Source organism: Felis catus, chromosome A3 (genome assembly GCF_018350175.1).
Source record: "Felis catus isolate Fca126 chromosome A3, F.catus_Fca126_mat1.0, whole genome shotgun sequence".
Classification (NCBI taxonomy): domain Eukaryota; kingdom Metazoa; phylum Chordata; class Mammalia; order Carnivora; family Felidae; genus Felis; species Felis catus.
In genome coordinates this window covers 103,606,846-103,631,041 of record NC_058370.1, presented here as the reverse complement: position 1 = coordinate 103,631,041, position 24,196 = coordinate 103,606,846, and the positions used below count along the sequence as shown (strand labels likewise).

At 49.6% G+C, this 24,196-nt stretch overlaps 2 long non-coding RNA genes across 23 annotated transcripts in view; one reads left to right on the top strand and one right to left on the bottom strand.

Annotated features, from left to right (window-relative positions):
• LOC102901946 overlaps nt 1-24,196 on the bottom strand; it is a 157,678-nt gene that overhangs the window by 35,573 nt on the left and 97,909 nt on the right. For 6 of the 10 annotated variants that reach the window (XR_006595746.1, XR_006595747.1, XR_006595749.1 and 3 more), the window contains exon 3: nt 2,751-2,858. This is a non-coding gene — a long non-coding RNA (uncharacterized LOC102901946). Of the gene's footprint in view, nt 1-494; nt 2,278-2,321; nt 2,669-2,750; nt 2,859-5,025; nt 5,220-24,196 lie in introns of those variants that run through there. The other 4 variants (XR_006595745.1, XR_006595750.1, XR_006595748.1 and 1 more) reach the window with 4 other exon arrangements.
• LOC102901871 lies at nt 11,318-22,312 on the top strand. Of its 13 annotated transcripts, none has more exons than XR_006595756.1 (7): nt 11,318-11,727; nt 12,129-12,317; nt 12,417-12,596; nt 13,558-13,630; nt 13,982-14,087; nt 14,498-14,619; nt 15,600-22,312. It is a non-coding gene; the product is annotated as an uncharacterized LOC102901871 (long non-coding RNA). The 13 variants fall into 13 exon arrangements; XR_006595755.1 differs by having other exon boundaries at nt 11,319-11,727; nt 13,985-14,087; XR_006595758.1 differs by having other exon boundaries at nt 11,321-11,727; nt 12,549-12,596; nt 13,985-14,087.

Here is a 24,196-nt window from a genome sequence, read left to right as displayed (position 1 = left end):
TGACAAAAGTGCAAACAGGGCAGGGAGGGAGAAATGGTAGTCTTTTCAACAAATGCTGGAGGAACACTGGGATATCCAGAGGCAAAAAAGATGAACTTCAATCCACACCTCATACCATCGACAAATATTAACTCAAAAAATGGGTCATCATAGGTTGAAATACCCACAGCTTCCAGAGGAAAATAGAAGAAAATCTTTGAGACCTTGGGCTAGGCAAAGATTTCATAGATATAGCAAAAGCATAACACATAAAAGAAAAAAAATGGATTTTTTTTTTTTTTTTTTTTGAGACAGAGAGAGACAGAGCATGAACAGGGGAGGGGCAGAGAGAGAGGGAGACACAGAATCTGAAACAGGCTCCAGGCTCTGAGCAGTCAGCACAGAGCCCGATGCGGGGCTCGAACTCACGGACCGCGAGATCATGGCCTGAGACGAAGTCGGACGCCCAACCGACCGAGCCACCCAGGCGCCCCAAAATGGATTTTTTAGACTCCTTCAAAATTAAAAACAAAAGTCATTGTTAAGAAAATGAAAAGATAAGCTACCATTGGGGAGCAAGCATGTGCAAATCATATAGTTAATAAGGGGCTTGTATTCATTGTACATAAAGAACTCCCAAAACTCAATAATAAGAAATCAAGCAACCCAATTAAAAAACGGACAAAATATTTCAACAGATATATCACCAAAATCTATGAATTATAAACAAGTAAATGAATAGGTGCTCATCGTTATTAGCCATTAGAGAGATGCAAATCAATATCACGAGATATCACTGTGCAACTATTAGGATGACTACACTAAAAAGGACTGACCATCATGGGCGTTATGAGAATGTGGAGGAACCGGAACCCTTACACACTGCTAATGGGTTTGTAGAAATGATGGGGCTGTCATTGACCAAATCTTGCCAAACCCCCTTGAAGGAATCACGGCTTCATTTCTTCCCTGCCCAGTTTGGTTTGCACAGGGTCCCTGTAAAGCCAGCTTTCCAATGTCACACAAGGTCACCTTCCGCAGGAGTGAGGTTTCCCCTTCAAGTGAACTGGGGTGGATCTACCTTAGAAACACTCTTGCTGGTTTTTTGGGTTTTTTGTTGGTTTGTTTGTTTGTTTATTTGTTTGAGGCACCAGAGTGTGAATTAGTATCGTGTGTTCAAAACCCGCCGGCCCTCTTTCGGTCTGCTTCTCGGTTGATTTCAGGTGTCTTGAAAGGTGACACGGCGCCGGATAAAAAGAAAGAGAGCAAGACAGAAGGCACCGCGACCCTCAGCAATCTCTTGTAGACAATTTTTTGAGGGTTGAATACAACTCTGGGCGTGCGTCAGCCGCTGAGCGAGCGCGTTTCTGTCTGCTTGTGTCTCTCTGCCTTTGCAGTCAGAGGAAGGGCCCGGGCTCAGGCCAGGAAGAGTCTGCTCTAAGCTGATAAACCCAAAGCCCATGTGCCAGGAACCCTGTGGTTTTCTGTCTTTGTAAGTTTTCCCCGCGAGGCCTGGGAGGAGAGGACACTCTCTAGGAGGAGGTACTTCCCCGCAAAGCATCGGCCTGAATACCGCCCAGGGGAGCAGTTTGCGCACATCCGGACTGTGAGAGCTGCGCACCCAGGGCCGTGCGCTCCATTTCACGGGCTCCGGGCTCCGGGCTCCGGACCGGGGTTTTCTCCGTTAAATGTGTGAACTGTAAAGTCCCGTGCCTTCTGGGGATAGGCGGAGGGAGGCAGCCTCTGAGCTGGAGTGGGAGAGGGACCCGCGCGCGGTCCCGTGAGGGTCCGACCGCTCCGAGGCTGGGCGCAGCTTTCGCAGTGACCGTGGCCGGAGAGCCCCAGACCCTGACAAAGCCAGCCTGCCCTCTCCGCTTTGCCGCCTTTTACTTTTCCTAAAACAGTCCTGCGGAGTTTCAACATTCTGAAAATGGCCAGCAAAACTCTCTAGAGCTGAGCTCAAATCAATCAACGCGAAGAAAACGTGCGGATTGGGTTTTTTTTTTCTTTTTTTTCTTTTTTGTTTTAACCCATTGTGGGTGTGTAAACGGAGCTGTCAGTCTGGAAGCCCCCCAGGAGCCGGGCGTGAGTCCGCAGGGCTGGGTATTTTTAGTCTGCTCTGGCTCAGATTCCAGCTGGTGGACCCTGAGCGAGCTCTTGTGGGGCTCCTGGCGCAAGTGGCTTTGCGGAACCTGATGATGCAACCGAAGGTGGGCTTAGCTCATGCAGCGCACAGAGCGGTGGCCCCAGAAGCTCCGAGACAAGCAGATAATACGCGGAAACCCTGTTCAATTTCACCTTTAAAAAAAGAAAGAAAGAAAGACCTCTCAACAGGTTCAGACGCCCGTGTGTGTGTGTGTGTGTGTGTGTGTGTGTAGCAATCTACTAGTAAAAATTAAAATCATCACATTGTGTCACAGGAGGGCAGCGTATTTTGCTTTTCTTTGGCAATGATCCATGATTGAGCTACTGATTAAAATATACCCTATGAAGTATACATGTGTTCTATGGAATGTCTCCCTAAGTATTTGCTGACTTGCCTCTGAATTACACGCCTGGTGAAGCGGACCCTGGCCGGAGGGGATCGCTTCTCCTTCATGCAGGTGCTTTCGGCTCCCCTCTCTCAGGCTGGGATCTGGGCTGCTTTGGGCTTTGTCTTTTGTTCTGGCCCCTGAGCCCAGCACAGGATCTAGAACAGGGAGGCTGTCATTCACATCCACTGGGGGCCCCTTCCTGGTCATCTGTCAGGGGAACAATAATGCTAGCCTTACCCTCCTGAGAGTCTCCTTTCCGGATCCAGTTCATGAAGGATGGGAGAGCTGCTGGAGGCTGCACACTTCAGCCGAGTCCTTTTGCTTTCTGCTCCTTACTTGGCCCATCTGTGAGATCAAGGAAAAGGTACAAATTTAGCAGTAATGATTCAGTTATTTTACTTAAAAAAAAAAAGTTGGAGCCATTGTTACAAAACAGAATTAACATTTGTTAATTGTGGGATGGGGGTACTCAGGTGTTTGATAGATCATTCTCTGTTTTTCTGTATCTTTCAAAGTCCTTTGGTCCGATAAACGGAGAGGAAAGAAACATTTTTAAAGGATTTGTATGAAATCTGGTTTCCTCCAGATGGACACTCTCTGGTTCTGTGTACAGGGAAATGCTCAGTAAACCCCAGAGTCCTGAGACTCTAAGGAGAGGCATTAATATTATTCATCACATTTCTGTTCTATACACTGCTCCAGGAATTTACTGATACTCAGCACTAGGCTTCACCCCTACCCACACTCTCTGCTGTGTAAGACAGCCAGCCGTTTGCTCACTAAGCTGAATACCTTTCTGGTGGGATAAGAGTTTTCTAGCTGAAGGCATGGGAGTCCAGAATGATGGCACTTAGAATGTTTTGAGTCCGTTTCATCCAACCCTCTCCCCTCCCCCGGAACCACCTGCAACCCCAACCTATACCAAACAGAAGCATATACCTGTAGGAACACTAACTCCTATCTGCAGTCACTAAACATTTGTCTCATATAATGAAATCCCAGCTTTTGGGGGCTTAACCAAAACACGTTGCCGGAGAAAATGCACGTTGACATCTCCACTCCTCTAACTTAAAAACAGCCAAACTAAAATAAGTAACAACAACAACAAAAAGTTGTTTCCCACACATTTGCCCTGCACTTACCACCAGTCTTCAGCCTGAAATAATTTCATGCTTGAGTTATTAACTTATGAAAATAGGCACAAAAGGGGAAAAATGTGAACAGGTCCTCAGCTATATTATTAGTCATTGCTACAGCTGAGTGCATTCCGGCACAAAGGCGTGTTATTCTGCCTGAGTACCTCAGTTTTGAACAAAATGTAGCTCACTAATGGGTTATGCCTCATATACCTTTTTGTAACCATTAGGTTGCCATTCTCTGTAATCTATCCTGTTTTTCATTACGGGTATGTTCATCAGGCAGGTGTGCGCACAAGTGCCCGTGTATGTGTGTGCGCGCGCGCGCACACACACAAATCCCCTTTTGTCTGTGACTGAAAAGAAAGGTCACGGGCTGGGCTGGCGGTCGTTTTGGGGAAACCACTGTCTTGATAAATGCTAATTATCATTGATTATGATAGTTGATCGTTATCATTGATTATAATGATTTGGAAATCAGGGCTGTGGATGGATGTGAAATGTGGATTCTGACAAACTGGTGGATCGGGGGGTAGGAACATGAGTAAAAGACGGGAACCCAGAAGCATTCTGGAGAAGACGGAGGTAGAGCGGGGGAGCCTGACCTGTCTTGCCTCAGTCTCTGTTTGTCAGGGGCAGTGCCGGTCTGAAAACATTCTGGGCTGGGCTCACTTGCCAAGTGTTCTCAGGTTTCCAGGCAGTAGCCCCCTTTATGGAAGTTTCTGGCTTGCGCTCAGAGATGTTGCCCCAAACCAGTTTGAGTCACATGAATAAAAGAGCCAAGTTTGGACCTACTGACTTTTGCTTCTGTAAAGCACAGAATTGGTTATAGAAATCAAGGCCTTCGGATGTTAACTTCTGGATAGACAAAAATGCAACAAAAGTAGCAGGCAAGAAAATAATCAAGAGAAAGAAATATAGAAGGGAAATAGAAGAAGCTTGGAGAAGATCAAGGTCCTTCACAGGCAAGTATGGTTCATTAGAGCTGTCTCCTAAACAGACCAGAGGTCTGCATGGGGCTGGAGATCCCAGAAACAGGGCCCCCCAGCCCCCACCAATTCTCAGCCAATAAGAGAAGCCCCGGGCACCTTCCCCCTTGATTAGGACAATGGGATTCTCCACCTGACACTTGCCTGGCCAGGAGGGACACCAATTGGGAACCAAATGTGGTCCTTTAACCCCTTTGAAGTGTTCACGAACGAATGCTTTGATTTTGTTCTTTCCTCCTCATTAAGACAAACGGGGGGGGGGGTCTACTTTGCCCTGAAAACATCTGATCTCACCTCCCAAGCCAGCTACTCATCTTCCAGCTCCTGTGAGGCAAGCTCTGCAAGGGGGGGGGGGGTCCCCTCCTGTCAGGTGACAGAAATGCCCACCTTGCCGAAGATCACTCTGGCCGGGCTCTGTCTCGGGGGTCAGCACCTCACACTGCAATCAGAGCCCAGGACGCATCACCACGGGGTCTCCACTCGTGTCAAAACCACAAAGGGGTTTGTGGTAACTCTCAACCCAGAATGTCCCGTTAGATACCAGGCAACACAGACGTGATGAGGTTCCCAGATGCTGTGCCCTGTGGAGGCAATCAGGCTGGAGAGAACTCCAGGAAGACAGAGCCTCCCCCCCCCCCCCGCCCCCCGCCTCCCCAAAGATCTGGAATCTTGAAAGATTATGAAGCCAGCTTTGCCTTCGCCCTTCTTTTACTGGTGACACACGGGGGCAAAGAGGTGGCAGAACTGGACCTAGAAATGATATTGCTTCTCCCAGCTGGCGCTGAACCCCTGAGTCTCATCTGCCATAACACCCCCCCTCCCCCCATGCCAAGACCGCCTTCCCTTCTCCCAGTGCAGGGGCAAAGTCAGTGCAATGGGAACTTGCAGAATGGAGGCAACCGGAGCCCCGTGGTCTACTCAGAGACCATGAACGTGGGACATGCACCTTCACCCACCCCCCCACAGTGCCAGCCACAGGGGAAACATAGGCCCCGGCAACAGAGCTCTGCTCCAGAGGCACACGCTGAGAAAGAGGCCCCAGTGCCCAGTGGGGACACCTCTGGAGATGGCCGCAGGCTGTGGTGGAGTCCTGGGAGCCTGGATGAACTCTGTCAGGTGGGGGAAATGGGAAGGTGGAGAGAAGAGTGGTTGTGGTTGCCGTTGTTGTTGTTGTTTAGAGAGATAGAGAGAGAATGTGCTAGTGGGTGGGGGAGAGGAGCGGGGAGGGGGGCGGGAGGGAGAACCCAAGCAGGCTGAATGCTCAGCGCGGAGCCCGACATGGGGTTTGATCTCGTGCCCCTGGGATCATGACCTGAGCCCCAATCAGGAGTCCGACGCTCAACCGACTGAGCCACCCGGGTGCCCCGAGAAAAATGTTCTTAAGAGCAGAAATTCAAACCTGGGAAAGCATCACCCATCTTATCTCGTTCTGGCACGGATATAATCTCCACAGACAACAGGCCCAAAGTCCTGCTACGTGTGTGTTTATTTCCTTGGATCCCCACAGATCTCCATCTGCGAGATCAGCATCTGAATTAGACCCTCTCCCCCGGTTTTCATTTTTACCGTCTTTATCACTTTGAGTGTTTAGTTCAGGAGCGTTAGTAAGTACATGAACATTGTTTAACAACAGATCTTAGATCTTATTCGTCTTGCAAAACGGAAACTCGACCCCTTAAACAGTCACTCCCCGTTCTCCCCTCCGTGCAGCTCCCGACAACCACCGGTCTGCTTTCTGTCTCCGTGACTTTGATGACTCTGGGTACCCCGTGTATATGGAATCACATAGGATTTGCCCTTTTGTGACTCGCTCATTTCTTCAGGTTTCATATATCTTGTAGCAGGTGACAGATTTTCCTTCTTTTTTAGGCTGAATAATATTCCATTGTATGTAAACACCACCTTTGGCTTATACAGCCGCGTGTTGAAGGACCCTTGGGTCGTTACCACCTTTTGCCTCTTGTGAATAACACTCCTGTGAACACGAGTGTGCAAATACCCCCTTGAGATCTTGCTTTCAATTCTTTTGGCAATATACCCAAAAGAGGAATTATTGGATCATATGGTAGTTCTATTTTTAATCTTTTGAGGAACCTCCATGCTGTTTTTCACAGCAGCTGAACCATTTCACATTCCCACCCACAATCTAGGAGGGTTCCAATTTCTCTACATCCTCACCAACACTTGTTATTTTCTGTTGGTATGTATATATACATATATGCCCCCCTGAGTGGGTATGAGGTGGTATCTTCTTGTAGTTTTCATTTGCTTTTCCCTAAGGCTTAGTGATATTGACTATCTTTTCATATGCTTGTTAGCCATTTGTATCTCATCTTTGGAGAGACATCTATCCAAATCCTTTGCCTTTTTTTAAGTTTGTTTCTTTATCTTTTTTTTTTAATTTTTTTTTCAACGTTTATTTATTTTTGGGGGGACAGAGAGAGACAGAGCATGAACGGGGGAGGGGCAGAGAGAGAGGGAGACACAGAATCGGAAACAGGCTCCAGGCTCCGAGCCATCAGCCCTGAGCCTGACGCGGGGCTCGAACTCACGGACCACGAGATCGTGACCTGGCTGAAGTCGGACGCTTAACCGACTGTGCCACCCACGCGCCCCTGTTTCTTTATCTTTTAATGTTTATTGATTTTTGAGTGAGAGACCGAGCATGAGTGGGGGAGGGGCCGAGAGGGAGGGAGACAAAGAATCCGAAGCAGGCTCCCGGCTCTGAGCTGTCAGCACGGAGCCCGACGCAGGGCTCGAACTCACGAACTGGGAGGTCACGGCCTGAGCTGAAATCAGGAGTCAGATGCTTAACTGACTGAGCCACCCAGGCGCCCCTCCCTTTGCTTATTCTGAAATCGGATTATTTTGTTGCCGTTGAGTTGTAGGAGTTTTTTAATACCCCCCCCCTTTTTTTTGTTTTTAGCTGAAAAAAACTGAAGGATCGAAGAGGTGGGTAACTTACCTGCGTGTGCTGTGAGTCGCCCCGCGGCGGGGAGGGCTGGCCCCAGGCGGCCGCTAGAACAAGCTGTGGGCCCGTCCTCCCAGCCACATGGTCTCGCAGCCAACACTGCCCGTCAAATGCACACCCTGTGTTCACAGCCTTGTGTGCCAAATTGCTGTTTGGAAACGAACAGCAAACACTGGCTGCGGGGAACTCAGAAGCGTGTAATATCCACTCTAATGACGGTTCCACTCTCTTGTTTTCCCCTCCTCTGAGGAAGCGCAGAGAGAAAAGGCCGTTCATGGAAAAATACATTTAAATGGATCAGTGCCGGGCAGCCCTTTGCACATCTGTTCTTAACAGGTTTCAGCTGAAACTACTGAAAATATACATAGATCTGTTTGCGTGGAACCAGTTAAATCTGATAAGATTACGATTTGGAGGGTAACTCTGGATTTGGTGGGGGGGGGGGGAGAAAAAAAAACCCTCCACACTCGGTCTCCGCACACGCTCCTAATATTTTACCACAGATGTTGTTGAGGGAATCGGATTTGCTGCAAATTAAAAAGATCTAAATTATTTGAGATTAGTTACAAACAAACTCAAGATGTCCCGACCGCCTTTCTGCACACAGTTCCCGCCTCCCCTCCAATCTGGGCCGAGTCCTTTGTTATCAGAGCGGAGACCACAGCTGGGAAATCACTTGTTTCTGAGTAATTCTGTCCTCACTCCCTGCATCAGTCGGTTTAGGGAGAAGATGGTAGGCAGGCTGTTCACACACTGAATGCCCGGTTGTCTTCCCCTGGAGGACACCAGTGGCCCCCAAGGACATGCAGATAGCAGGGAGGGAGGACAGAATTACACAGGTGCTGTGCTCTTTCCCAAGACTTTCTTACATCGCACCAGAACCACCTTTTGAGGTCATCCCATTACAGAGACGAGAAAACTGAGGCTCTAGGATGATTTGCTCAGGACCACGCCAACAGTAAAGAAAGAGGTGCTGTGAAGCTAGAAGGAGTTTTCCTCTCATCTAAATGTCCCATGGTGAGGGGAGGGGGGCATCTGGGTGGCTCAGTCGGTTGAGCAGCCGACTTTGGATTAGGTCATGATCTCAAGGTGCATGAGTTCGAGCCCCATGTCAAGCTCTGTGCTGACAGCTCAGAGCCTGGAGCCTGCTTTGGGTTTTCTCTCTCTGCTCCTTCCCTGCTCACACTCTGTCTCTGTCTCTCTCCAAAATAAATAAACATTAAAAAAAAAAATGTCCCATGGGGCAAGGCCCCAACTCAGATACCCACAGGGCCCAGCAGAAATGGAAGGAGCCAGGGGCCGTGCACAGTTACGAAGCAGCTTTAGCAGACTGATACTGGGGCAAAGCGGAGGGGGAAGAGTGAAGATATCGGGGGTGCAGATCTCCTGGATTTGGTAAAGAAAGCCAGAAATCACCAGGTTTTTACCTGTAGGCTCAGGTATTGAAGTCAAACACCCGCCTGCTGTTGTTTGGGATCCCATTACAGGGATGCCTCCAGAGGCATCGGAGTAGTGACTTGGGGGTCTGACTATCAGGATCCTTGTCTCCTGGTACAGGAGGTGCGGTCACAGGCAAGGAGCGCCACAGCTCAGCACCCTGGTCCCTGTATCCCTCCTCCTCCTCCTCCTCCTCCTCCTTCTTCTTCTTCTTCTTCTTTTAAATTTTTAAGTGTTTATTTGTTTTTGTGGGAGAGAGAGAGAGAGAGAGAGAGAGAGCTTGAGCAGAGGAGGGGCAGAGAGAGAGAAGCAGAATCCAACAGAATCAGACGGGATCCGAAGCAGGTTCCAGGCTCTGGGCTGTCGGCACAGAGCCTGACGAGCAGCTCGAACTCACGAACCGTGAGACCATGACCTGAGCCGAAATCAAGAGTCGGTTGCTTAACCGACTGAGCCACCCAGGCACCCCCCACCCCACCCCGTGTCCTTTCTAAAGCCTTTTCTGATAACTTTGTGGGAATCCTCCCTTGATTCTAGCACGCTGTGAACTGCGTTCATCTATAACCATTGATCTAATCATTTATCTCCAAACGACGACATCAGTCTATAAAATGCACCGCAGGACACGAGAATCGCAGTCACATGGCCTCAGAAACAATCAGCCCAAATTGACATCTGACAACATCCCCCCACGGCACCCCCAGGGGCTGGGGCTGTGATTGGTAAGGTTTTCATTTCTGATGGACCCCACGCTGTGAAAATGCACCTATTTTTGTTCATTGAAACTCATTTTTTTTTTAATAAGCAGCCCAGTGGAAAACAATCGTGAATGGCAGCTTCATTACATGTGGATTTTTAGAACAAAGAAAATATTGCTCACACCCTATGACCTGTTCAATGATACTGAATTTTAATTAAAAAAATGTTACATGTTAAATTGATGACAAGGAAAGGGCGACACTCCGGCTATAAAAGAAATCAGGAAGGCAAATCCTGGTGGACAGATTGTCTCAGTGATCTAGTCAATGTTACTTCATGTTTGTCTTCTTTGTCTCTCTCTGTTTTTCCATTTGGAAATTTCTGTTCTAAACGAGTGGGGACATATTCCAAACTCTATAGACTTCGAGTGGGGAGGCTGGTGGGACCAGAAGGGGGTACAAGAAGGGGGAGACTTAATTTGCTCTCTGGGGGCCTCCCACATGATCTTGTGCAATGGATTGGTTGTTGTCCTAGAGGGCCTCCTCCAAGTGGCTGCTGGCCCAGGCCACCATGGAAAAACCCTTTGAAAGGGCCAGTTTTGGGTCATCTTAGCAGGCCTGATAACTAAGAATGAATTATTTTGAAGGGATAGATTAAATGGTGTACGGATGGCCCACTGGACGTTCAGGCCAACCTGAGTGTCACCAATTAGAAGAGAATTTTCTTCCGAGCTGATGCAACACTGGAATGGAAAATCCAGGGGCTGAAAGTATGTCACCGTACTGGGTTTTCAGAAAGGCCGACAGGAGCAAGCAAAGGTGGTCAGCTTCTTCTCCGGATGGGCTTCCAAGACATGACGTGTCAGTTCATGACCTAAAGCCTCATGAAAGAGTAGCTATTTGCCCCAAACACAGAGCCCTGAGATCTGCCCATGGTGGAAGATTCACACCCAGCACAGCATGTGCAGGAAGGAAGCAACTTCCCTCAGGCTGCTGGGAGAAGCGTGGGTCTTGGGGCTGGGTCGGGGGGGGAGGGGGCGGGCAGCAGCCCCACAGTGTGGGAGCTTGAGTGTCTCGTTCCTCCCGAGAGAATAGGTGTGCAGGCGTGCAGAGTTAACCCCCAGCTAGAACAGTGCCTTGACCCTCGCTGAGGAAGACTAGAATGATTCAGGGTCTAGGGTCCCAACCACGGGCACAGAATAGCAAATACAAAGGCCCTGGGACTGGCGGGGCGAGTGCAGAGTGGGCGAACCACAGCTGTAGCACAGCTGGGGTGGGGGGTACTGGCCATGCACGGGGGGGGGGGGGGGAGGCTGAATCCTGTTCTAAGAACACCCGGAAGCCACTCTCACGTCCCAAGCAGGAGAAGGATGCGGCTTGGTTTTACATTTCCCGAAGATCATGCTGGCTTCTGTCTGGATCAGAGTCTAGAAGGGTAGGAGGCTGGGCTGTGGGCCAGGTGGGAAGCCATGGGACAGGAGACTGAGGGACTGCATTTCACAGGTCAGACCAGCACAACATGGGGAGGAGGGGGAGGAGGGGGAGGAGGGGGAGGAAGGGGAGGTGGGTGAGGGACGCTTCGGTCCTTGGAGGAGACATCTAACCCCTGGTTTCCATACTGGGAAAAGGCCTCAATAACCCCCAGCTCTCGGAGAGGTTGTGAAGGTTGAAAGTGGTGCCTGACCCACAACAGGTACCCAAGACTGCGTTCCCATTGTCCCCTTAGTCCCCACGAACACAGCAGACGGCGATCTTTAGCAAGGCTACTTCCGACCCTCGTCCTCAGTAAAGTGGGAAGTAGGGCCTGGGCTGGAAGGGGTGACAGGGCGGGGTCGGGTTGTCCTTTCTGAGAAATCATGTGCCGATCCACAAACAAGATGGCCATGCAACAAACTTCCATGTTCTTGAAAACGTTTTGATGCTTACAAAAAGAAACGATCGGCGTCGTGCAGCCCGACGTGCCCGTGGCCCAGAGTACAACAGGTGAGCCAGACCAGTGACTGCCCTTCGGGCCAGGATCCCTGGGTCCATCCCCAGCACTCACACCTGGCGAAGCAGGGGTGGGGAGCGGTTCAAGGTAGCACAGTTCCCACTTGCACGCCAAACGCGCGCTTCTGGGCTCACCCCGTGCCTGGCACACAGTGCCACACTAGAGCGTCATGGTCCTCGTGCTTGTAAAGTTTATTAACAGGGTCATCCAGCCCGACCCCGCGGGGTCTTCCTATGGCTGGGAAGGCTCCCTAGAGGAGGAGGGGCATCTGGGCTGTGTGAAAGATGGGAGGAAGGGGGCCCGATGGGGCCGGGCTCCCTGCTCAGGGTACAGCCTGGAGAAGGACACATGACGGGTTTTCTCTGAGCCAGCACATTTTCCATTCTAAATATAGCCCAAGATGACCCAAGACATCTTCCCCCTCACAAGGAGACGCAAGGTTCTGTATTTTCCCGCGTTTCTGTGACTTCTGAAAGAAGTGAACAGCGAGAGCTGAGGCTTTTACCTCCCATCGCCTGAGCCCACGGACCCTGGGTCCTAAGGAGCGATGTCCACCCACCCTTGAGAGGAGCGCCTGGCCTGGGTGAGGAGCTCTCTTTGGTCCCCAACATTTAGTAGCTACCGAAATATTTTGCCAGCCCTCTCCCTCCAGCAGAGTGAAACAGGGCTTCTATCCACCTAGGCAGGGTCCCTCGTCACGCAGGCCGGAAATGAGAAGATTTCCGCCACCCTTGTGTTCATGCGCCCCAGCGTCTCAGAAGTGAGGCCCAGCCTCATGAGTTTTAATTGGACAACAGATTCCTACTTCCCCTAGGAACCTTGCAGCAACATCAAGATGGACCTTTTATCACATTTCTGGAAGGTACGGGATACAAGCCTTTTGGAAAGAGGCACAGGGCTGACTCGTGGCTCCGAGGGCCCTCTCTGCTTGTTTGCAAAGGGGGGCAGGGGATAGTTTTCTGTATCGGAGTGGGGATCTGCTAATTGCTGCACAAGCACTTCTGGGGAAGTTCAAGTTTCCAAAGGCCTGCGGTTAACTCCGACGGTGCCAGCCGGCGCTTCCCCAACAGGGCGCTTGAGGGCATTGGTGGAGGGGCCTTCCGGGAGACACAAATTGCAGTGGGTATCTCCAAAGGGTTAATGACCAAAGAGTGAGGACGGTCATGTTAAGTTATATATAGCAAACAGTGAGCAAAGCAGGCAAGAGGAAAAAAAGATACAAAAGAAACCCCATGGGTACGCTCCCCTCCCCCCTCTGGCAACCCCCCCCCCCCCCACACACACTCCTGCAACAACACTATATATACAGACCGCAGATTGGGGCATAGTTAAATTTGGCACACTGAGACTACAGCAAAGAAAGAAAACATATCAAGTTACGCGGAGCCCTATTCAGATTTGGGCCTGGGCCTCACCCGCACAATGCTGGGCAGAGGAGAACAAGGCCGCTCGGTGTGTTGTCGAAAAGCGCACCGGGCCAGCTTTGCTTTCCTTTCCTTTCAGTCATTTGCTGGCCCAGCCCTGGGCAACGGGTTAAGTCCCTGCCCCACAGGTGGAGACAGATAAAACAAACCCAAATGGTGTCATGGGCTGCAGGAAACCTTTCTTTCAAAACTTGATCCATCTCCAGAGAGGAAACACGCAAGGACTTTGCTCTGGACAGTAATCTGTTTTCTTAGGGCAGCTGGGAGGGACCTGGTGGCCAGGGTAAATAGGCAAAGCGGCCATGGCGGGGGTTTTGGCCGGCAGGGCTGCAAGGGCAGTGTGAAAAGACCCCTTCCTACACTCTGTTCCCAACCAAGAGTAAGCTGTCAATCTCATAGGGTGAAGGTGCTCTGGAAAAAGCCAGCGGAGAGAGAGGGAGGCCCTCCCGCCAGAGGGAAAGCTAAGCCACAGGTGCATGCTGGGATCTCCTCCCCCTCCTCGTCCTCCCCCTCCTCCCCCTCCCCCTCCCCCTCCTTTCCTCCTTCTCCTCCTCCTCCTTTTCCTCCCCCTCCGGGCAGGTTCACCTGGCCAGAACCCAGCCCGCAAGTCTCCGCTCCCCTCAGAGCTCACTGAGCGGGGAGAGAGCAGGCCGGGACCTCTGAAATGCAACCCGGGTGGGTTTCAATCTCCGCGTTGAGCAGCTGGACGGGCAGGCCGGCGGCAGGCAGACTGCCAGCAAAGACTGGCTGAGTCTCTGCTGTATGCGAAACGGGCTCGGGGAGGGTCAGCTATGCTTTAGTCATCAGACATTGTCCCTGTCAGCAGGCGCTAGGACTCCCGGAGGAGATGACACAGCCACCGGCTGGCACTTGTCGGCTCGGGCTGCACCGAACATCAGCGGTCATGACGACGCTCCCCGCGTCCCCAGGTCTGTGGGTCCTTCCAAAGCCGTGCCATGGGGTCACCCTGTTGGGGCTTCACTTGACCTTAGGTGGGCAGAGCCGGGCAGGGCAGAGCATCGCCGCCATTTTGCGGGGGAAGGAACCGAGGCACCGTGAGGAGGCCGCATCTCGCCTGGGTGGGCACAAAGAACAGACCCTTACCCGGGCCCTCCTGTAGGCGTACGTGAGGGGTGGTTGGCACAGGACGGTGGTTCTCACTTCATGTGTCAGAATCTCGAGGTCATCCTCTACCTGGTGTAACCCACTCTCCTCAAGGTGGGCTTGGGTGTCCTGTCCCAGTCCCAGCCCCAGCCCCAGAAGGGGGTGGGTGTCCGGTGATCTCGGTTCACGCCGGGCCCTGCCACGGACCTGACCCCAGTCTCCACCTGCAACACAGGGACAGTGGCGCCAAGCCCGTCCAGAGCTGCTCCAGAGAGTGAGGGACCCAGCACGGCATCTCTCTCCCTGCCTGTGGCTTGACAGGCCCACACTCTTGGCTCCCTGGGCAGAAAAGATACGGTAAGAGGTTGAATTGTGTCTTCCTAAATGTCACGTGTTGGAGTCCTAACCCCCGGTACCTCAGAACGTGACCTCATTTGGAACTGGGGCCGCTGTAGATGTAGTCAGTAAGATGAGGTCATACCGCATTAGGGGAGGCCCCTAGTCCAGCATGACTGGTGTCTTTATAAAATTTAAAGGGGAAATTTGGATAGAAACACACACACACGGGGAGAACACCACGTGGACACGACGGCAGAGATCAAGTTGTCACGTCAACGAGCCACAGAATGCCACAGATTGCCACCCAGCCCCAGAAGCAGGGGGAGAGAGCTCTGGACCAGATTCTCCCTCACGGTCCTCAGAAGGGACCAACCCCGCTGAGCCCTTGATCTCGGCTTTCCGGCCTCCAGAACTGTGAGACGGTACCGTTGTCGATACTTTGCTATGACGGCCCTAGCAGACACAGATGACAAAAAGGCCAAGGTATCTCTAGTTAGTTTACCTTGAAAACGGGCTTTGAAGCCCCTTCCAGCCTTACAGACATTTATTCTACGCGTCGTTGTCCGAACAAAGAGTGAGACAGTGCAATTGCAAGAATGCTCCACGAGTGCTCCGTTCCAGAAAAATCCCGCCAGCAAAAAGAAGGGAAGTCCCCTTTCTCTTCTCAAAATCCTAACCCTCCTTTGTTCTCAACAGAAATCATACACTGCGTAATTCTCCCAAAATGACCCCAAGGCAAGAGAACCTCTCTTTTCCAACCAAGTGCAGGGCCGACCCTCTTGCTAACTTCCTGGCCATCCCAACTAGTTTTCAGGAGAAAACTCACTGAAAACTCAGTCGCATGACTATGAGGATGAATGCCAGCCAGTCAGGAGCTTGAAGGGTTAGCTCGCTCGGGTAGGGAATTAGGTCACACGGAGCATCGGCCAACACTCTGCCTTCTGCCCTGACCAGATATGTAGTCCTGACCGTGAAACATCCCCCCACCCCCTTGGCAGGAACTCCTCCTGGCGTGGCAGCAGCAATACCCCTGTGCCTTTGGCCTCCGTCCCCTGGTGGCGTGGAGCCCAGAGACGCCAACATCCTCTCGGACTAAGGAAGCCCTTCCAGAACTTGCCACCAGCCCCGGAATCCTGGCTGCTCCCCCAGTGATGGAGCATTGGACGTGGTGGCTCTCGGGGCTGAATTCCGGAGTGCTAACGTGGACCAGGAAGTAAGGCTTATGAGACTTGGTCTTCGAGTGCCCTCCTTTCTCCCTCGCTTGACACCTGAATTTGGCCTCCTGCTCTACATCTGCCCGCCAAATGCCTCTTTTAGCCTCGCTGTTACCCCGCGGCGTCCCATTGTTTATACAAGTTATTTCTCCTCCGCCAAGAATTTCTTAGTACATCAGTTAGAACGTAGGATTTTGAGAGATTCGTGCTGTCATCCTTCCCCCCACTCCTGCACTTTAGTGATTTGCATGTAGAAGTTACTCAGTCCAGATTTGTTGAAGGTGGATTCAACCTGGATGTCTTCTGTGCATTTACTCTTGTTATCTGTTTTGGTCCCAAATCCTTTCCCCGTGTGGTTCCGGAGTTCCTCCCGCTTCAGGGTTTGGTCTTCTCTAGGGATGCTGGTATCTCCTAATTTAGACAGGAGTGTTCACTGTAGCTGATTTCCCATCAACTTGGAGGAAAAGAACTCATACATTTTTAGGGCTGAAAGATTCTCCAGAAAGTATTTAGTCCATTTCTTAATAAGAGGCCAGGTAACTCGTCCGGGGTCAACTGGTTACATACGCGACAGAAGAGAGAAGCCAAATGTCCTGGTTTGATGTGAGGCCATTGGTCGGGTGGATGAAGACATCATCTGTATGGCTGGTGTAGGGTGAGTGGGGGCGTCACATCGTATCTGTTCTGGAAGGTTCCTCCGTTGGCTCCTGGGCATTTCAGCTTAACTTTAACAGCTTCCGAGTGAGTTTAGACACCTTCATCATGTCTACTCCACAGGGGCTGCGTGGGGGCAGCTGGAAGACGGACCCACTCCCAACACAATCAGGTCACACAGACGGTGTTCCTAGCAGCAGAGATGGAACGGTCTCCTGTTCCATCTCGCAAATCCACAGATATGACTGACAGGGAGTGTTTTCCACTTAGAGTCATGCAGATCTCAGAGGTAGGTCTGTTTCCAACCACTGAGGAAGCATAAAGCAAAACAGTCTTGTCGGCATAGACATATGCCTCATTGTTTTCAATCTGAACACATGTTTTACATCAAGAGAAGGGCTTGTGGTCGGGGTAGGGGGAGCTGAAGGGAGATTCAAAGGTTCTTCAGCACTCAAAGATCTCAACCTCTTCAAAGTTTCAACCCTCAGAGCTCTTACGACGTTTCATCCCACTCAGCGGAGACGTTTCCCTGCCCACACTCTCAGGTGCATGCGTGGGGACTCGAGTGTGGTCCAGAAGGACGGAGAAAGGTAACAGGATGGTCACCTCACTGCAGAGATTTTCCCCAGAGGATGTCATTTCTCCATTGGGATTTGATGAGCTCCCTAAGGCACATTCACGTGCAGAGAGCAGGTGATATCTGGCTGCTAGAGAGGCCGCATCAAGCCATGGCGGTCATGGGTACCACGAGCTCACCCTGGAGGGGAATAAGCACCTTCTATCTGGGACGCCGGGCGGGTGGGTGCTGGCCAGAACCAGTGTCAGGGACAACAGGTTGATCAAGAGAAAAGGGAAGGGTTTGCATTCAGTTATCATCACTTTCTAGCCTCAGGGTTCTCAACCGCAAGTTGGAGATAATAATAACTTCCTTCCATGATATTTTTGGGGTTCACCAAATGCGATCATTACCTGTGAAAGTGCTTGGCACAGAGAGATGAGGGGCAGTGCCCTCGACAGGAAGGAATTCCGGCACCCACGCCAGCTCCTGGCTGTCTTCTTTCTGAGATGACTGTTTCTAAGGGGAAGGAGGAGCAAGATGATGCCTCCAACCTGCAGGTCACGTCCAGGCAAGTCAAGTTGGAGTGTAAGAGTACCACTTACACTGGGCCCCAAGCGGTTTGTCGTCAGAGGGCCCCGTGGGAAACAGAGTGGCAGGGTGATGGGGGGGGGGCAGGAGAGCCCAGCAGGAGTCCTGGGGTCACTGCTCGCACTCTTGCTACTTTGGATGGGTTCTTTGCCTCCTTGGCCGTCTATAAATTGGCCCGTCTATAAATTGGAGCAGACTGCACACAGCATAGGGTCGTGCCAAGGCTCCTGCAGAATGATCCGGGAAGACAGCTGGAAATGACAAGGTGCTGAAACATGTGTGATGGTGTTGTTGTTCTTAAAGGAAGGGAGAAAGGAGGGAGAGCATGAGAAGTGCGGGGGAAGGGATTAGCCTCTATTTAAATTTTTTTTTTTTAAATTTTAAAATAGTTTTAAGTTTCCAGAAGAGTTGAAAAAAGGGTCTGAAGAGTTCCCACATACGGCACATCCAGTTTCTCCTACGGTCCAGCTCCTATATTAGGATGGAACATCTATCCTGTTTCATAACCAATATTGATAACACTATTGCTAACTAATTTTTTTTTTCAACGTTTATTTTATTTTTGGGACAGAGAGAGACAGAGCATGAACGGGGGAGGGGCAGAGAGAGAGGGAGACACAGAATCTGAAACAGGCTCCAGGCTCTGAGCCATCAGCCCAGAGCCCGACGCGGGGCTCGAACTCACGGACCGCGAGATCGTGACCTGGCTGAAGTCGGACGCTTAACCGACTGCGCCACCCAGGCGCCCCCACTATTGCTAACTAAAGTCTATGCTTTCTTCATATTTCATTTGTTTTGACCAAATGTCCTTCCACTCTAGCGTTCCATCCAGGATCCCACATTACATTTCGTTGTCAGGTCCCCTTTAGGCTCCAGTTGGCTGGGCAGTTTCTCTGATTTTCTTTGTTTTTGATGACCCTGACGGTTTTCAGGAGTACTGGTCAGGCGTTTTGTAGAACGTCCCTACACTGGGGTTTGTCTGGTGTTTCCTCATGATTAGGGTAGGATTGTGGATTTCTGGGAGGAAGACACAGAGGTAAAGTGTCATTCTTATCACATCATATCAAGAGTACAGGCATCTACATGACTTATCACTCTTGATGTTGACCCTGACGTCTGGCTGAGGTAGTGTGTATATGTGTTGAGTTTCTTTTTCTCCCTTCTCATACTTTATTCTTTTTTTTTTTAAGGTTATGTATTTATTTTGAGACAGCTGTCAGTGCAGAGCCCCACATAGGGCTCAAACTCACGATCCACAAGATCGTGACCTGAACGGAAGTCAAGAGTTGGACGCTTAACGGACTGAGCCACCCACGCTGCCCATAGTGTAGACCTTGAAAGGGAACCACTGCGCACTCCACGCTCAACGAATGGGGAGCTCTGCTCCACCTTCTTGGGGGAGGAGTAGTTACCTCGACTATTTGAAATCGTACCCCGTGGGAGAGTTGTCTATTCTCCCCCACTCGTGTATTCATGTGATCAGTACAGAATATTTCATATTCGTATGTATCAGTATGAATCATGCATATTTGTTTTATACTTGTGTTATTTACAATCCAGTACTACTTTATTGCTCAGATTATACCAGTTTGGGTCACTGAGAGCTCTTTCAAATGGCCGCTGGGTTCCTTCGACACACCCCCACCATCGTGCATTGTCGTTCGTTTGTTTTTCTGAGCACTTTCTCACTTTCTGACATTACGAGATGCTCCAGGATCACCTTGTATATTCCCTGCCCATCCTAAAGTCGGCCATTTCTTCAAGATGTCCTAATTCCTTTTTATCAGAGAATGATCCTAACATCTGAAATCTGGGCACCCGATGCTCTCATTGCAAAAAGGGTGTCATTTCTTGTATGCTCTGTTAGCTAACAGATGTGTTTACACATGTAAACATGTAAATATGTGTTCACACCAACCTGTATCTACAGATATTTTGTACGCATCCCTCTGTGTCTGTATTAGGCTAGACGTGAGTTCTTACTGACGTCTCCAATGCTAATCCCTGGCCACGTGAATCATTCCAGCCTCCCCGCTTTGTTTGCCTGTGTCCTGTCACTCCAGCAGTGAGGACCTTGGCTCCCGCCATCGGCCACCCATCTACTTCAGTTGTCAGTTCCAAAATTCACAATGGGTGGCTTCAGAATCATTAACGCGTGTCCCATGGGAAACAACTTTACCAGTCGGAATACAGTGTTACGTATAATTCCTTTTGCTTTTGGTTTTACAATTTTCACTCATTTCCAGTAGTACTTGGGTCAGCACCTTTTATACCCACCCATTCAGGGGAGGGATTTCCTGTATTTGTATTACCGTTAGATTTATTTATTTGTTTATTTATTTTTGGTCAGACTCAGCAGTCCATCCCAGAATCCCCCAGCCTCTTGAATAATTTTTAAAAATGTGCATGCATTTGAAAATTTCCTGAGACGAAAACCCGGACGACTGATTTTGGCTCTTTATTTTTTTTCTAAGACATACGTTTCACACTATACACTTCCACTGTTCTGCATTCTGTCACTATGGGTTAGTTTCTGTTTTTAAAATTTTTACGTGAACAGATTTGTGCAGCGTGTGCCCCGCCCCTCCGGCTGCTTCACTCGGGGTAATTATCTCGGATTCATTCGTGTTCTTGCCTGTGTCGATAGGTTGTCTCTTCTTACTGCTCAGTCATATTCCATCATGTGGATGTGCCACTGTGTGTTTACCTATTTACCTGTAGCTGTACCTCTGGATTCTTTCCAGTTTTGAGCCATTAAAAATAAAGGTGCTGCTAGCGTTCGTGTGGGAGTCTTTGTGTGGACGTACGCTTTCATTTCTCTTGGCTAAACGCTTAGGAGTAGAATGGCTGGGTCATATGGTTAAGAGTATGCTTAACTTTGAAGACGCTGCCCATTCGTTCTCCAAAGTGGGTGGACCACGTTCCATTCCCACCACCGCGTGTAAGGTTCCGGTTCTCGCCCACCTCAGCACGGAGAGTATTCAGCGCCGAGAGTTAATTTCAGACATTCCAGAAGGTGTGTGGGGTTATCTCATCGTTGTTTCTGTTTGCATTTCCCTGGTTACTAACGAGATTGCGCTTCTGTACCATTCATATTCCTTCTTTGGTGAAGTACACGCTCAGTTCCTTCTCCCACTTATAAAACCTGGTTGCTTGCATTTTTCTTATTGATTTGGAGGTGGTTGTTTTTTTTTTTAATATTCTGGATTCAAAGTTTATTATCAGACACGTGATCTGCAGATAGCTCCTAGTCCGTGGCTTATCTATTCCCTTCTTTACAGGGTCCCTCATAGAGCAGAAGTTTTAAAACTCTCTGAAGTCCAATCTATCAAACTTTTTTGCGTCATGCTTTTGCTGTCTTATCTAGAAAGTCTTTGCCTAGGGGCGCCTGGGTGGCTCCGTTGGTTAAGCCACGGACTCTTGATCTCCGCTCAGGTCATGATCTCACAGCTCCTGAGATTGAGCCCCACATCAGGTTCTGCGCTGACCGCACAGAGCCTGCTTGGGGTTCTCTCCCTCCCTCTCTCTCTGCTCCTCCCCTGCTTGCACACGCATGTGCGCACACCTTCTCTCTACTTTAAAAAGGTAAATAGGGGCCCCTGGGTGGCTCAGTCAGCTGAGCGTCTGACTTCAGCTCAGGTCATGATCTCGCGTTTGTGAGACACTGGGCTCGCGGCTGTCAGCCCATCAGCACAGAGCCCGCTTCAGATCCTCTGTCCCCGCCCCCTCTCTGCCCCTCCCCTGCTGGCGTGCTCTCTCTCAAAAAATAAATAAAATAATTAATTAATTAATTAATTAAAAGTCTCTGCCTAACTCAGAGTTGCAGATTCAATTTCAAAGTCTCCTGGACCTGCCTGTCTGCCTAGAATTTTTCTTCTATATTTTCATGTTGCACTTTACACAGTTGTACGTTTTTAAAATGGGCCTGTGATCCATTTTGAGTTAATTTTTAGATACGGTGTGAGGTGTTTGTCAAAGTCCAATTTTTCATGCAGGTAATTATTCAGTTGTTCCCCAGCATTTACCGAAAGAGTATTTTTTTTTTCTATGGAGCTGTCTTGGATTCTTTGCTGAAGATCAGTTGTGTACATATCTGCAGGTCTATTTCCGAAACATATATTTTGTTCTCTTGATCCGTCTGTCTGTCTGTCTGCCACTGTATACTGCTTCCTTCCAGGGACTTTATAACAAGACCTGAAATCTGGTAGTGCTCGTCTTAAAAAGGGGTTCTCTTTTTCAGAATCCTCTTGGTTTTCGCAGAGCTACTGTGTTTTCTTTTGAATCTTAGGACCAATTTGTTGATTTGGACAAAAACCAAAGGAATTAGGGATTTTTGACTGGGACCGTGTTGAATCTACGTCCGTTTATTTACATTGTACTCAATCCCTCTCAGCAATACTGGATCGTTTTCAGTATATAGGCCTTTCTTATCCTTTGTCAGATCTATCCCCAAGTCGTTCTGATCTTTATGTTTCTAGAAATGGTATTTTTTATTTCAATTTCGGATTGCCTACTGCTTGTTACATAGGCATGCAACTGATTTTCTTGTGTTGATCTTGTATCTTGCACCCCTTCCAGACGCGCTGGTTCCTTTCAGTGGCTTTTTGTAGATTCATATATTTTTTTTACCTTTTTGTTTGTTTGTTTGTTTCGTGTGAGAGAATAAATTTCAATAAAGCTACTCCCATTGACTGTATTGGAAGCCTGAAGGATTTGCTTTTAAAAAGTGTACCTACTAGGATGAGTGAAGGTACGGATAGAACCACTGTTAAGGCACAATGGCTCAGCTACATGTCTGTTCGGGGTCTCGCGGGCTGAAATCAAGGTGCCAGCCAGCATATGCTCTTATCCAGAGGCTCTGGGGGAGGATCCCCTTACAGGTTCATTGAGTGTGTTGGCAGAATTCAGTTCCCTGATTGCAGGGCTGAAAGCCCCGTCTCCTTGCTAGCTGTCAGCTGGGGATCATTCTCAGCGTCTGGAGGTCTCCTGCATTTCCTTAGCTTGTGGACCCATCTTCAAAGACAGTTAGGGTACATCAAATCCCTTTTATGCTTCTCAGCTCTCTTTAATGGCTTATGGGATTCCCTTGGGCCAACCCAGATAATCCAAGATAATCTCTCTAGATGAGGGTCAACGAATTAATAACTTTAATTAAGTCTACAAAGTTCTTTTTGCCTTTCATGGGCATGATAGCTTATCAGAGTCATAGGTCCTGGGGATTAGGCACAGAATCTTGAGGGACATACTTAGAATTCTGCCCTAAACAATTAGCAAATGAAATCAGGAGTGACACAAAGTAATATGTGCAATACGACAATGTTTTTACAAGAAAAAATAAAAAATTGCGGGTAATGTTTGCTTTCTTCTTTGTCCTCTAAAGTAGAATTTTTTTTCTTAAGGTTTATTTATTATTTATTTTGAGAGACAGTGAGAGTGAGCAGGAGAGGGGCAGAGAGAGAGAGAGAGAGAGACCCGAAGCAGACCCTACACCCTCAGCGTGGAGCCTGGTGTGGGGCTCGAACTCACGTATTGTGAGATCATGACCTGAGCCGAAACCAAGAGTCAGATGCTTAACTGAGCAGCCAACCAGCCACCTCCGTCCTCTAAATTTTTTTTTTTTAATTTTTTTTTCAACGTTTATTTATTTTTGGGACAGAGAGAGACAGAGCATGAACGGGCGAGGGGCAGAGAGAGAGGGAGACACAGAATCGGAAACAGGCTCCAGGCTCTGAGCCATCAGCCCAGAGCCCGACGCGGGGCTCGAACTCACGGACCGCGAGATCGTGACCTGGCTGAAGTCGGACGCTAAACCGACTGCGCCACCCAGGCGCCCCAAAATTTTTTTAAAACAATAAACATGTATCTTTAGAGAGCCATGAAGAGTTCACATAAAACCCAAACCCATAAAAAATTCATTTGCAAGACAGAACTCAAGGTGCCTTCTTCCCATAGACCCAAAGACTGGCCTTTGCACGCGCACGTCTGTGCACGTGCGTGCGCACAAACGTCTCTGCAGTAGCAACCGAGGGAGCAGGTCCGCGCGCACATGCACGTGTGCTGGTGTTCTCCTGCAAGTTGCTCTGCCTCTTCCCAAAAGAAGAAGAGTCCACTAAGAAACGTTCGTTTATCCGAGAATATAGATTTCACGGCAAGTAAGCAATCTGTGGGGTGTGATTATATACCGTAGAATCTTCCGAATGTTCTTCACCCTCAGCGTCCTCTGCTGGAGGCAGCCACCTGCACCTGTCTCCTGTGCCCTGTCCTGTGCACCCTCACTCTCCGCACGGGCTTGTGCTCTCTCTCGGCCTCCTTCTCCATCCCCTGCTGTCTCCCTGATCTCCCCACCCCAAACTAGAAACAGCCCAGATGTCCTTCAGTGATGATGGGTTAAGCAGACAAACCGCAGCACATCCGTGCCTTGGGGTGCTATTCAGGGACCAAGAGGATGCTGGGTCTCCTCCCGCTGGAGGAATGAATGGATGAATCTCCCAAGAGTTGTGCTGAGCAAAAACGGCATAGATATACCCCCCAATTCCACTTATACAATATCCTTGAAATGACAAAATTATGAAAGCAGAGA